The following is a 14,531-nucleotide window of genomic DNA, read 5'->3' on the forward strand; positions in this document are numbered from 1 at the left end:
TTACATCACCGTGAAATTTCACCCTTATAAATACACTTTGAATGACCTGAAATCCAGTACTTCGTTTTTCGTTGTTCGATTCAAAAACTCTAATGGAATCTAATTTGCCGAAATATTTCTTTAGTTAGAAAGATATGAAGTGTTTTTAAACTTTTGTTTCGCCGGAGTCGAGCAAAATTTCTACGACTCCGGATCCGACTCCAGCAAAATCTTCAGACTCCGACTCCGGCTCCGACTCCACAGTCCTGGTGAAGATAAGACTGAAACATTGTAGTATCAATGCTATCCTTTTGTATGTTATCAATGAACTTTTGCATTTTGATAAGTACAAAATCATCAAAATTATTAACACCGGGCGGAAGACATCGCGACGAAAATGACAAAACCTCTCAGGACGCACAGGCTATTTCAACAAAGATTTCGCTTTATAAAGCTAGATTTTGTAAAATTGCATTAATGGTAAATACTTCAACTTCACCCCAATGTGCGAAGATTGGTAATGCATTTGTTAGTGTCTGTCTGCTTGTCCTTTGATGTGTTATCACAACTTGGAGGAAAATTGCTTTGTTCCGTTTAAGGGTGTTATGGCTGGATGGTATGGTAGGACGGTTGGATGATTTGTTGGTTGGGTAATATAAAACCATAAAGATAATTTGATAAACGAAAAAAAAAATATAGGAAGTATATTTGATTTTTAATGCTTTCAGTTATTTATTATTTGTAAATTTGTGGCTTTGATTTCATTTTAAATTCGTCACATATTTATTTAGACGACATTTACCGATTATAAATGAAGTGATTATAGCATTTTGTGTCTTAAGGGAAATCATTGTTGTTTTGGTTTTTTTCTTGCCATCCTTATTTTGACACATCCTTGTTGAGGATATGTTAATGTGATAAAAGAAAATATTACACTTGATGCTATCCTGTAGTAGATCCATCATTATCAAATTAGCACTTCAGTGAAAATTTGTTGATATTTGGGAGGGTGGGTAATATCATCATCATCTTGATATCCTCTTGGCATTTTGCAGCTTTTTCAGGATATGAGTGGATATTTCCATTTGTTTGTTTTTCTTCAGCGATTTTTCATTTCTTCAGTATAATTGCTAATCTTTCAATTTCACACTTGGACGCGCTTCGTAGCTTCCTTCTTTTTTCTATTTTTCGTTTATCAACAAGGACATATTTATTTGATTTGTGGCAGAAGGCTTTTGCGCAAAATCTGCAAATCTGTTAGATTTTGGTTTCACACTGTTTTTGTTTTCATCTACTGGTTGTTAACAAAGCCATCATTTGTCTTTTGAGGGTATGTATGTGTTTTACTTAAAAATCTGTCCATATGTTGTAGTGAGAGTGGTGTGATTTGTAAAAATTTAATAAAAATTATGAAAACAACCGGGATTATATAGATATCCCACTGGGTCTTTGGTGAGTTATTAACCTGGGTAGAGTATGGTAAAACAGCATCACTACTTTCGAAATTGCTGTGGTTATGAAATAAGGCCGATTTTGGTGTGATGTACTTAATGTCCTTGTAGCGTTTTGAAAATAGTTAAAATGCTTCCGTCGAGTAAACCGATTTAAATAATAACACCTGTAGCTTATCTAAGTCTAATCACTTCTCCACAAGAAGAATAGGATATTCCGAAAACTTAAATGATGCTGGGGTATATTGGTTTATTGGCACTCGCAGAGAAGAAATATGATCACCCCAAATATCCCAGCAAAAAAATCTTCGCCAAAAAAAAGTAGTGAAAATATTATTTTTGAATCCGGAAGTGGTGCAAAGTTGACGCAGAAGCGACGAATTTAACATGGGCTTGTCATAGGACGGATGTCCACCATTTCAACAGCTATTACACTGTATTTGCATCACTTCTTAAGGTATGATCCGAATTCAATGTTTTGAATGTAAATTAAACAATTTTTTGATATTTTTCTAAATAAACAATTTTATAATTTTTTATATATTTTAAAGTTTGTCTGCAAAATATGACCTCAAATATTTTTAAAAATTAGAAAATTTTCTAGAATAGATTTAGCATATTTTTAGACATATAAAAAATTTAACTAAAATAAAGAATTTGCAGTTAAAATAAAGAACATCTTTGGTAGAACATTTTTGGAAGTGCTTTTAACGTTGTGTCATTATAAAAAAAATGAACGTAATATTAAAAATTCCGCAACCTAAATTTTATCAGACGCAATTTACAAAAATCTATAAAATAATGAAATTTTAAATAGAATAAAATTTTATAACATTTGCTTCAAAAAAATATTTAAAGTAAATTTAGGACATAAATTTTGGAAATTTGCATCCCTCCGTGAAAGCCGTATGTCTTTGAACTGAGGTAAATTTTCCTTACAGTAAAGAAACACATTTTTTATTTAAATTAATTGAAATATTTAATCTTTAGATTTAAGATAAAAACATTTCAAATATAGGCAAAGACTTACTTTGTGGATTTAGAATTTTTTCTTTAAAGCTTTCTTGGAATTAAGAAAATATTTTTACTTTGAAGTATCCGTTTTAATTTGGATTTTTTAAACTGACATTTGTTTGTACGTGAATAGCTTTATTAATATATCGCAAAATATAAATAATTCCATAATTGAGATCTGCATCTTAATTTTAATTTTATTGATCCTAGATTTAAATTTACAAAGGTCCCTAAAAATGTCCTTAGTTTAAAGAACACATCTGTCGCTCGGAGTCAAAACCAAAATCCTTAAGGGAAGGTCAAAATCTTTGGATCCAAGTAAACTTTTTTTGAGTGTAGGCATTTAATCAGCCTCCACTGAAACACAGTGAAGTCACAGGAAAAGAACATTTTAGTTGATTTTACACTGAAAAAAACAGTGAACCCACCAGGAAGAAAATTTTTGGTTAATTTTAGAAAATTTTGAATATTTTTAGAAAATTTTAACTAAACAGTATTACAAACGCTGACATGTCGCCGATATCACAAAAATAAGTAAATATTTTTCGACAAATGCAAGAAAATTTACTAGGCATAATTAATTTTTTTCACTTGTCAAAGAAAATTTTGTAGTTTGAAGGAAAAACTTGGAGTTAAAAAATGCAAGAATGTCTTTAGTGACATACGAAGTTCATGATGAACGCATTTTTGGTAAAATTTACAAATTTAAAGAAATAATGAACTATTTTGTGGGAAGCGCGCATTTAGTAAATCTTTTTGCTTAATTTTAGGATAATTTTTTCCAGTTTTTTAGTTCATTTAACTAACGTTCGCAAAAAATTATTAGAGTAAATGAAACTTTCTCCAAAGATAATAATTCCATGAACAAAAATAAAGTTGAATTGGCTTTAGTGAAATAGAGAGTTCACTTTTTTTTGAGTGTAGAAAAAAATTTATTAATTTTAGAAAATTTTAGCTAAACTGCATTACACTGAAAAAATATTTACTTGATATTAAAGATTATGCAACCTAAAGTTTAAGATGCACAATTTACCAAATATTAAGGACAAAATTCTTTAAACAAATGACATTTTAATAAAAACAAAGTTTATATTCTTTACTTCAAAAAATTTTTTCATTAAGTTTAGGACACACAAATTTGAGTCTCTCCGTTAAAGTCGAATGTTTTTCAACTAAGGAAATTTTCCTAAAAATAAAGAAACACATTTTTGATTTAAAGAAATCGCCCTTAAATTAACTGAAATATTGAATCTATAGATTTAAGACAAAAAATCTTCAAATATAGGCTAAAACTCATTTTGAGGATTTTGCATCTTTGATTTACATTTTTTTTTTTTGGAATTAAGAAAACATTTTTACTTTTTTTACTTTGAGGTATCCGCTATAATTTGGATTTTTAAATTGGCATTTGTTTCTACGTGAATAGCTTTATAACGAAAAGGAAATGGAAATTCGATAAATGAGATCTGAATCCTAATTTTAATGTTATTGATCCTAGATTTAAATTTCGAAAAAAAAACAATAAATAAATCATTTTCGACAAATTCAAGAAAATTTATTAGACAAAATTATTATTTTGCATTTATTAAAAAAATTTCGTAGTTTAAAGGAGAAAATTTTAGTTCAAAATTGCAAAAATAGTTTTAGTGCCATACGAAATTCAAGATGGGCGCATTATTACTAAAATTTAAAAATTTTAAGAAATTCTGATCTATTTTGTGGGAGACACTAATTTTGTTAATCTTTATGTTACATTTGTGTATACTTTTTTCCCCTGTTTTTTCCACACTGTGGAACAGGGTATTATAAGTTAGTGCATATGTTTGCAACACCCAGAAGGAGACGAGATAGACACATGGTGTCTTTGGCAAAAATGCTCAGGGTGGGCTCCTGAGCGATATCCGTCTGTCCGTTAACACATTTTTGTAATCAAAGTCTAGGTCGCAGTTTTAGTCCAATCGACTTCAAATTTGGCACAAGTATGTGTTTTGGCTCAGAAAAGAACCCTATTGCTTTTGGAAGAAATCGGTTCAGATTTAGATATAGCTCCCATATATATATTTCGCCCGATATGGACTTATATAGCCCCAGAAGCCAGAGTTTTACCCTAATTAGCTTAAAATTTTGCACAAGAAGAACAATTAGTACTACAGTCAAGTGTGCCAAATTTTATTGAAATCGGTTCAGATTTAGATATAGCTCCCATATATATATCTTTCGCCCGATATGGATTAATACGGTCCCAGAAGCCCGAGTTTTACCCCAACTTCGTTGAAATTTTGCACTAGGAGTAAGATTAGTAGTGTAGTTAAGTGTGCCAAATTTTATTGAAATCGGTTCAGATTTAGATATAGCTCCCATATATAGCTTTCACCCGATTTACACTCATATGACCACAGAGGCCAATTTTTTGCTCCGATTTAGTGAAAATTTTGCACAGGGAGTAGAATTAGCATTGTAGCAATGCGTGCCAAATTTGGTTGAAATCGGTTCAGATTTAGATAAAGCTCCATATATATGTTTTTCTGATTTCGACAAAAATGGTCAAAATACCAACATTTTCCTTGTAAAATCGCCACTGCTTAGTCGAAAAGTTGTAAAAATGACTCTAATTTTCCTAAACTTCTAATACATATATATTCTAATACATATATATCCACTAGCACTAGCCGACTTAAATTTTGAGTCTATAAATTTTGTAGAAGTCTATCAAATTCTGTCCAAATCGAGTGATATTTAAATGTATGTATTTGGGACAAACCTTTATATATAGCCCCCAACACATTTAACGGATGTTATATGGTATCGAAAATTTAGATCTACAAAGTGGTGCAGGGTATAATATAGTCGGCCCCGCCCGACTTTAGACTTTCCTTACTTGTTTTTTTTTTGGAATTAATATTTATGTTACATTTGTGTATAATTTATTTTTCTGTTTTAGTTATTTTTAACTAACATATGCAAACAATTATTAAAGTCATGGAAACTTTCTTAAAACGTAAAATAAAATAAAATCGGCTTTAGTGATATATAGGGTTCACTTTTTTGAGTCTCCAATTAATTCGATTATACAAGACAGTTTGTAGCACATCCTACACAATCCATGGTGGAGGATACATAAGATTCGGCCTAGCCGAACCTACGGCCGTATATACTTGGTTTCTTTTTGATTTTTAAAACTTCATTATTATTTTATAACAAATTTCATTAATTTCTGGATATCTGTAGGTATTGGAAGCAATTACTTCACTGTCTCCAACCCGTCACAATCAATTTATATTTAAAATGCGTAATTTAAAACTAATCCTTTAAACGAACTACCCAAGAATACAAATCGATGGCAATGATAAATTAATTCACAGAATGTATGTGCGCCCTGAAAAATGCAAAGAACAACACTTTGCCATGAAATTGGTTTATCGCGACATCAGAGGGGGCAAAAAGGATTTTCCCGTCATAGGAACAATAAACTCGATTACCTGTAATTATGCTTAAATTACACAACAATAGTCAATATAGCAAGAGAAAATAAACTGATGACGCAAATACTAGGAATTCTAAAATGGATACTGGTAATAAGGGAAAATTAAAGGACACAACACTACAATGGAAAAGTCCTGTTTTAGAAAATGAGGACAACAGCACCAAGATCATATTACATTTGTCAATCAATTTCTATGCTATGCAGAACTATTTAGGAATTTTAGACGATAAACACCCTCTTCCTGAATTACTTTGCAGTGTGAGTTTATTTATTTGTCCGTCTGTCTGTCTCTCAGTTTCTCTGTGTGTATTTCCCTGTCCGATCCTTTTACAAAGTACATTTTAATGTAATTAAATTCTACACTTACTTCTCTTTTATTATTTCATTGTTCAAGAGTCCTTTTTTAATGCTCGTGTTTTTTTCTCCTTTTTTTTTTGCTTCTCTGACAGAGGAGATCTTAGGCTAATTTGCTATTGTTTGACATTTTAGTATACATTAAGGTCTTCATATTACACAATGATTGTAGTTGACACACAAACACATAAACATACAACACTCACCTATACAATTAAAAATTAAAGGCACCAATCAAAATCACCACCGTAACGAATATAATGTTTATGGTTAACTATAGGATACAGATTGTAAAAACAAATGAATTGAGTTATGCAATTCAATAGCAATAAATAAATGCTTAAGATATAAATAAATTTTGAACGTATGTAAGTTTTTTTTTATAAAATGTGTTATTTGAATCCTTCCCAGCAAAAACGGGTAAGCACTAGTGATTCTTTCGGTAATACCGGTAATCAAAAAGTTACTACTTGCAGTATTACCTAGGATTTAAAAATAATAACTTACCTGTGTAGGCAAAAAGTGATTCTTTCTATTAATAACGGTAATCAAAATAATATCTTGAGGTCCGGTTTCGGCTCTACAGTATGCACCGTAAAGTAATGCCAAATTACATTTCAGAAAAAAAATTGCCAATAAAATATACCTTTGTTTTCTAAAGTTCTATAGTACATAATTTATATTACAAAAAAATCATTGAATAGATCCATGTCGTGAAGCGTGGTATAGTGTGTTGGATTACAAAACAACAGGGTGAGTTCGCACTTTTTGGGTATATTTATGGTAAAGATATTATTTTTGGTATGCTTGCGAAGAAGTACTTATTTTTCGACTGCTGGTATGCATGCACGTAAATACTTTCCTCCAATGTCATGCCCGTGTAAAAAGTATTACTACTGATGGGAGCCACCGTGGTGCAATGGTTAGCATGCCCGCCTTGCATACACAAGGTCGTGGGTTCGATTCCTGCTTCGGCCGAACACCAAAAGTTTTTCAGCGGTGGATTATCCCACCTCAGTAATGCTGGTGACATTTCTGAGGGTTACAAAGCTTCTCTATGTTAAGTGGTTTCACTGCAATGTGGAACGCCGTTCGGACTCGGCTATAAAAAGGTGGTCCCTTGTCATTGAGCTTAACATAGAATCGGGCAGCACTCAGTAATAAGAGAGAAGTTCACCAATGTGGTATCACAATGGACTGAATAGTCTAAGTGAGCCTGATACATCGGGCTGCCACCGAAACATGTACGAAGAAGTGTTTACCAATTTAGCGCAGGCATACTTGTACTCATACCTAGTAATAGGAGTTTTTGCTGGGTTACATTATGAATGATTTTTTTTTTTTTTTGGCCCAACATTTTTCGAAAATTGGACCAAAATTCGTACCAGTGGACCCTTTTTCCAAATTAAATCAATACCATTTAAAAGTTAAAATTTTCCAACATTTTACATCGATAGAAAATTTTGTCAAATTTTTATTTTATATAGAAAATTTTGCAAAATGTTATTTCTATTCAAAATTTTTATTTCTATAGAAAAATTTATCAAAAAAATATTTCTATAGAAAATTTTAGCAACTTTTTATTTTTATAGAAAATTTTGTCAAAATTTTATTTCTATAAAAAAATGTTATCAAATTTATATTTCTGTAGAAATTTTTGTCAAAATTTTATTTCTGTAGAAATTTTTGTCTAAATTTTATTTCTATATAAAATTTTGTTAACATTTTATTTCTATAGAAATTTTTATCTAAATTTTATTTCCATAGAAAATTTTGTCAAAATTTTAACTCTATAGAAAATTTTGTCAAAATTTTACTTATATAGAAAATGTCGTCAAAATTTTATTTCTATAGAAAATTTTGACAAAATTTTATTTCTATAAAACATTTTGTCCAAATTTTATTTCTATAGAAAATTTTGTGAAAATTTCATTTCTATAGAAAATTTTGTCACAAATTTACTTCTATAGAAAATATCGTCAAAATTTTATTCTATAGAAAATTTTGACAAAATTTAATTTCAATAGAAAATTTTGTCAAAATTTTACTTCTATAGAAAATGTTGTCAAAATTTTATTTCAATAGAAAATGTCGTCAAAATTTTATTTCTATAAAAAAATTTTGTCCAAATTTTATTTATATAGAAAATTTTTTGAAAATTTCATTTCTATAGAAAATTTTGTCACAATTTTACTTCTATTGAAAATGTCGTCAAAATTTTATTTCTATAGAAAATTTTGACAAAATTTTATTTCTATAGAAAATTTAGACAAAATTTTATTTCTATAGAAAATTTTGACAAAATTTTATTTCTATAGAAAATTTTGACAAAATTTTATTTCTATAGAAAATTTTGACAAAATTTTATTTCTATAGAAAATTTTGACAAAATTTTATTTCTATAGAAAACTTTGTTAAAATTTTAGTTAATTAGAAAAATTTGTCCAAATTTTATTTCTATAGAAAATTTTGTCAAAATTTAATTTCTATAGAAAATTTTCTCACAATTTTACTTCTTTAGAAAATATCGTCAACATTTTATTTCTATAGAAAATTTTAAAATTTTAGTTCATTAGAAATTTTTTTCCAAATGTTATTTCTATAGAAAATTTGTATTTCTATATAAAGTTATCGCAAAATTTTATTTCTATATGAAATTTTTACAAAATTTTTGCATAATTTTGTATCTAAATATGCAATTTTTTTAAATGTTTATTTCTGTACAAAATGTTGACAAATTTTTATTTCTATAGAAAATGTTGTTAAAATTTTATGTCTATACAATTTTTTGTCAAAATTTTATTTCTACAGAAAATTGTGCCAAAATTTTTTTCTATATAAAATTTTGAAAAAATTACTGATTTGACGAAAATGGACCAAAATCAAACGAATTTCATTTGGTCCGACCATCGGATTTTAATATTAAAATTAAATTTTTATCTTTAAATAATAAAATTTTTATAATAAAAAATTGTATGCACCGCAATTTGTGGACCAGAATATTATAAGTTAGTGCCCAGCAAAAAAGACCTTCCACAAAACTATTTTGCTTCTCATAGGACGAAAGCACTTCGTTTTCGAATACTTTTCATTGGCCTGGAAGTTCATTTGAATGAAGAAATTCTAAAAACTAAATTTTTCCCCACCAATTTTTATCAATTTTTTTAATGCACTTTTATTTTCTAATTATCTAATTTTTACAATTTGAAATACTTTTCGCTCCGACCGGGGATTGAAATTGGGTTCTTTGACACCATAACATAACACCTTAGTACACTCATAAACATGTGGCCTTAATATTCTTAAATATAGAAATGCGTTTAATTTCCCAAACCTATACCAATGATACCCCACAATTGGATACGTTTACTAAATTAGTAGGGGTGGTTTAGGGTATGATATAGTCGACCCATTCGCCCGACTTACTTACTTGTTATACACTCTATATAATTACTACAAGCACCAGACTACTACCAAGCGATTATAAATGCAAGTATTTCATTTTTTATACCCTCCATCATAGGATGGGGGTATATTAACTTTGTCACTCCGTTTGTTTGCTCTAAGACGCCATAAAGTATATATATATTGTCGGTCGTGGTAAAATTCTGCCGGATGAAATTTGCTTCTCTTACACCCAGAAAAAAGTGCGTTCGAAACTAAAGGAAAAAATTTTCATCAATATAGTTTATCCATTTTATTTCCATTAAGGTAAATTTTTGTGAAAAATAATAAAATTTACTCGTTTCAGTAAAAAAATCCTAAACTGTAAGCAGTTAGGAATAGTTCATTAACTATAATAAGGCATGGAATTTTACTCATACTATTTTCTTCGCTGGGTATAAGAATTTACTACTGAAAAAGAAAATTTTATTCACCGATAACAAAGCATTCGTAAAAATAAACAAAAACCGAACTAAAACCAAGTTTCCTCAAAATTAGTAAAATTTCTTATAAAATGATAATTGCGACTTCCTTTATAATAGAAAGTTTTTCATACATACGAACAACACTTGGCATAGAAAAATATTTTAGTTCATTCGTACTAAGAAGTATGCAATCCTTTCAAAACTTAAGGAAACACACTTGTTAGAATATAGGAAATTTTCCTAAATTTCTATTGTCTACCTGTAATCGATACCTGTCATCGTAATCGATGTGTTTGCGCGTGGGTGTAATCGATATATTTGCGCGTCGGTTGTTTTTTTAGTTGGAATCGCGTTGTTTTGGTATACGGAGAGATTGTTAAAAAATAATATGGTAAAATAATATAATAAATAACAAATAAAATATATAAAATATTTGTTATTTTAAATTAGTGAGAAAAATTTTCGTTTTTTTAAATAAATCTATCAATGTTCGTGATAGTGTATAAAGAAAGAAAACACCAGCAGAATAACAACCCTTTCATTTGTCTTCATTTTGGAATCTTCAATTATCAGGTAATATTCAGTGACGCTAACCTTTTGCAACAAAAATGTTTTATGATTTTTTATATTTGTAGGTATTGAAATTGTAAAAGGAGGACAAAATCGTTAGGCAGCAACTTATTAAAAGTGAAAAGTACAAGAAGAAGAAAAAGTGCCTTTTTAAGTTGATAATATCACACGGAAATTGGAAATAGTGGAATAATAAACTAATATTTCAAAGAGATTCGATGCTGTTGATTCTTAATAAATATATTCAATATATTAATAAAACATGTCTTTTATTGAAGATAAAATTGCTTATAGAAATAAATAAAATTGTATTTAAAAACGAAGGTAAGCAGTTCTAATTATGAAGTAAAAGTTTTACCACAAATGTGTAAGATTTGTCGAAATGAATGAAAAAATGTCAATAAAATCATTCCATATATGAATTCAAATTAGTTAAATTTTTTCATTCTGTAGTATAGTGGTATATAAATATAGGAAAATGTTAACTAATATATGGAATGCATTATTCCTAATTTCTACGAAAATCACATCGTTCAAACAAATAAAAATGTCTTTGGCGCTATACGAAGTTCAACTTTCTTCACAATAAGTTCATTTTAACTTAAAGAAGGGGTCACTTTTTTCTGGGTGTAGAGGCACCGCTGGTCAAATCGGGGGATCGGTTTATATGGGGGCTTTATACAATTATGGACCGATGTGGACCAATTTTTGCATGGTTATTAGATACCATATGCTTACACCATGTACCAAATTTCAGCCGGATCGGATGAAATTTTGCTTCTCTTAAAGCATTCGCAAGCCAAATTTGGGGGTCCGTTTATATGGGGGCTATACGTAAAAGTGAACCGATATGGCCCATTTGCAATACCATCCGACCTACATCAATAACAACTACTTGTGCCAAGTTTCAAGTCGATAGCTCGTTTCGTTCGGAAGTTAGCGTGATTTCAACAGACGGACGGACGGACATGCTCAGATCGACTCAGAATTTCACCACGACCCAGAATATATATTCTTCATGGGGTCTTAGAGCAATATTTCGATGTGTTACAAACGGAATGACAAAGTTAATATACCCCCATCCTATGGTGAAGGGTATACAAAACAATAAAATAATTAGCCAAACTAATCATAAATTTTCTTTAACTTTTTGTAAAATTTTACGGATATTTCCCAATAATTTTTTAAGCAAAACAAAAAAAAGGAAATTCCGTTCATGTTTAAGGACATTGAGTTATGATAGGTTGGATTAGTTTAGATGGCAGCCCGATGTATCAGGCTCACTTAGACTATTCAGTCCATTGTGATACCAAAGTGGTGAACTTCTCGCTTATCACTGAGTGCTGCCCGATTCCATGTTAAGCTCAATGACAAGGGACCTCCTTTTTATAGCCGAGCCCGAACGGCGTTCCACATTGCAGTGAAACCACTTAGAGAAGCTTTGAAACCCTCAGGAATGTCACCAGCATTAATGAGGTAGGATAATCCAACGCTGAAAAACTTTTTGGTGTTCGGTCGAAACATTTTTTTTCTTCTGTAAATATAAGTGGAACTTATATAATGTAATAATAAGTGGAACTGCCACTGTGTCAAACAGTGGCAAAAGTAGAAGGAGATTCTCTATACCTCAGAAGCAAGCAACAACTTTAGAAACCCTGGCGGAGTAAAGCGTTGACTGGTTAGACAATTGCAATTGTGGTCCACCGTCGCTGCTAGTATAGTAGTCGTCGTCGACCTTTAACAGGAAATTGTCATGAATGAATCATTGTTTTGTATACGAATTTTTGGTATTCTATTCGCTCTCCCAGGATATGTTCAGGATATGCTATGCGATTTGTTGTCAAACGCTTTGTCTCTACAAGGATGACTGCAACAACAACGAACTCCGCCATCATCACTACACCATTGGTAGGGTGCTAGTGCTCAGTAACAAACCTCGTTTATTTCATTCATCTCCTCATTCCCCGCTGTTCTCAGCATTATTTCAGATTCATACGTAATTGAATGTCATTTAGCCTGCGGCCAAATAAACGTCCCCTTTGTTGCACAACTAGATCGTTGTCGTCAGCATCACTCTGCTTAGCTATGTGAGAAAAACAAGAATATTAAAAAATTGCAAAAAAAAACTTAAGGAAATGGCTGGGGATGGTTAATAACTCCTGTCGTAATCATGGCGTACAGGAAATAAAGTGTTCAAAAGCATTTCTTCTTCTTTTGTTCCTCATTCGTAGTAAATGCCATAATTGCAAGAAATTAAACATTCAAGGAAATGTTAATTAAACAAATCTGCCACATAACAACCTCTTCATCAAGGCAAATGCTGTTTGCCCATGGCACATACAAGTAAAAGAATTTAAAATTACTAGAAGTTTTTTAGCGAGTAGATTGATTAATTTAATAAATTTAAGGACATACATATTTTCCACAAAAAATTCTGGAGTATACACTGAAAAAAGTCAGTAGTTAAACTGATGCTAATCTTAACTTATTTTTTGTTGCAAAAAAATCATTTGTTTGTAGTTAAATTTTATTATTTTTTCGAAATTGTCCACAGCCCAATGAAATTTTTCGTTTTTAACCCTTAAATGCGGAATGTATCTTTTAAGATACAACAAGAAAAAAATTTTTACGTCTTCAAGTTTTGACCAAATTCTATGAAATAAATTGTATTATTGTATTGTTGTATTTAATACATCATAGCTCTATTTCTAAAAATATATTTTTTTTGGTAATTTTGTTGTACTTTTGAGTAATCTGCAGTCAAATGGGAAGTTAAATTCGGTAAAAAAGCTGTGTATTATAAACATATCTCTATTCTTTATTTTCTACTAAAATAAAAGTATTTATTTGTAAAAAAAACTTTAATTCTCACCGTATTTTTTTTCTTTCAAAAACACCTTAATTTTTTTTTTATACCCTGCGCCACACTGTGGAACAGGGTATTATAAGTTAGTGCATATGTTTGTAACACCCAGAAGGAGACGACATAGTCATGGTGTCTTTGCCAATAATGCTCAGGGTTGGTCCCTGAGTCGATATAACCATGTCCGTCTGTCCGTCTGTCCGTCCGTCCGTCCGTCCGTCCGTCCGTCTGTCTGTGAACACATTTTTGTGATCAAAGTCTAGGTCGCAATTTAAGTCCAATCGCCCTCAAATTTTGCACTTGTTCCTAATTTGGGTCAGAATAGAACCCTATTGATTTTGGAAGAAATTGGTTCAGATTTAGATATAGCTCCCATATATATCTTTCGCTCGATATACACTAATATGGACCCAGCAGCCAGAGTTTTATACTGATTTGCTTGAAATTTTGTACAAACATAACACTTAGACGTATAGTCAATTGTGCAAAATTTGATTGAAATCGGTTCAGATTTAGATATAGCTCCCATATATATCTTTCGCCCGATTTGGACTTATATGGCCCCAGAAGCCAGATTGTTGGCCGAATTTGGTTGAAATTTTGCACTAGGAGTACAATTAGTAGTATAGTCAAGTGTGCAAAATTTGATTGAAATCGGTTCAGATTTAGATATAGCTCCCATATATATCTTTCGACCGATATGGACTAATATGGTCCTAAAAGCCAGAGTTTTGGCCCAATTTGGTTGAAATTTTGCAAAGGGAGTAGATTCTGCATTGTAGCTATGCGTGCTAAATTTGGTTGAAATCGATTCAGATTTAGATATAGCTCCCATATATATCTTTCGCCCGATATGCACTTATATGGACCCAGAAGCCAGAGTTTTATCCCGATTAGCTTGAAATTTTGCACAAGGAGTACAATTTGTAGTATAGTCATGTGTCCCA

The sequence above is a fragment of the Haematobia irritans genome, chromosome 1, assembly GCF_050003625.1.
Source record: "Haematobia irritans isolate KBUSLIRL chromosome 1, ASM5000362v1, whole genome shotgun sequence".
Classification (NCBI taxonomy): domain Eukaryota; kingdom Metazoa; phylum Arthropoda; class Insecta; order Diptera; family Muscidae; genus Haematobia; species Haematobia irritans.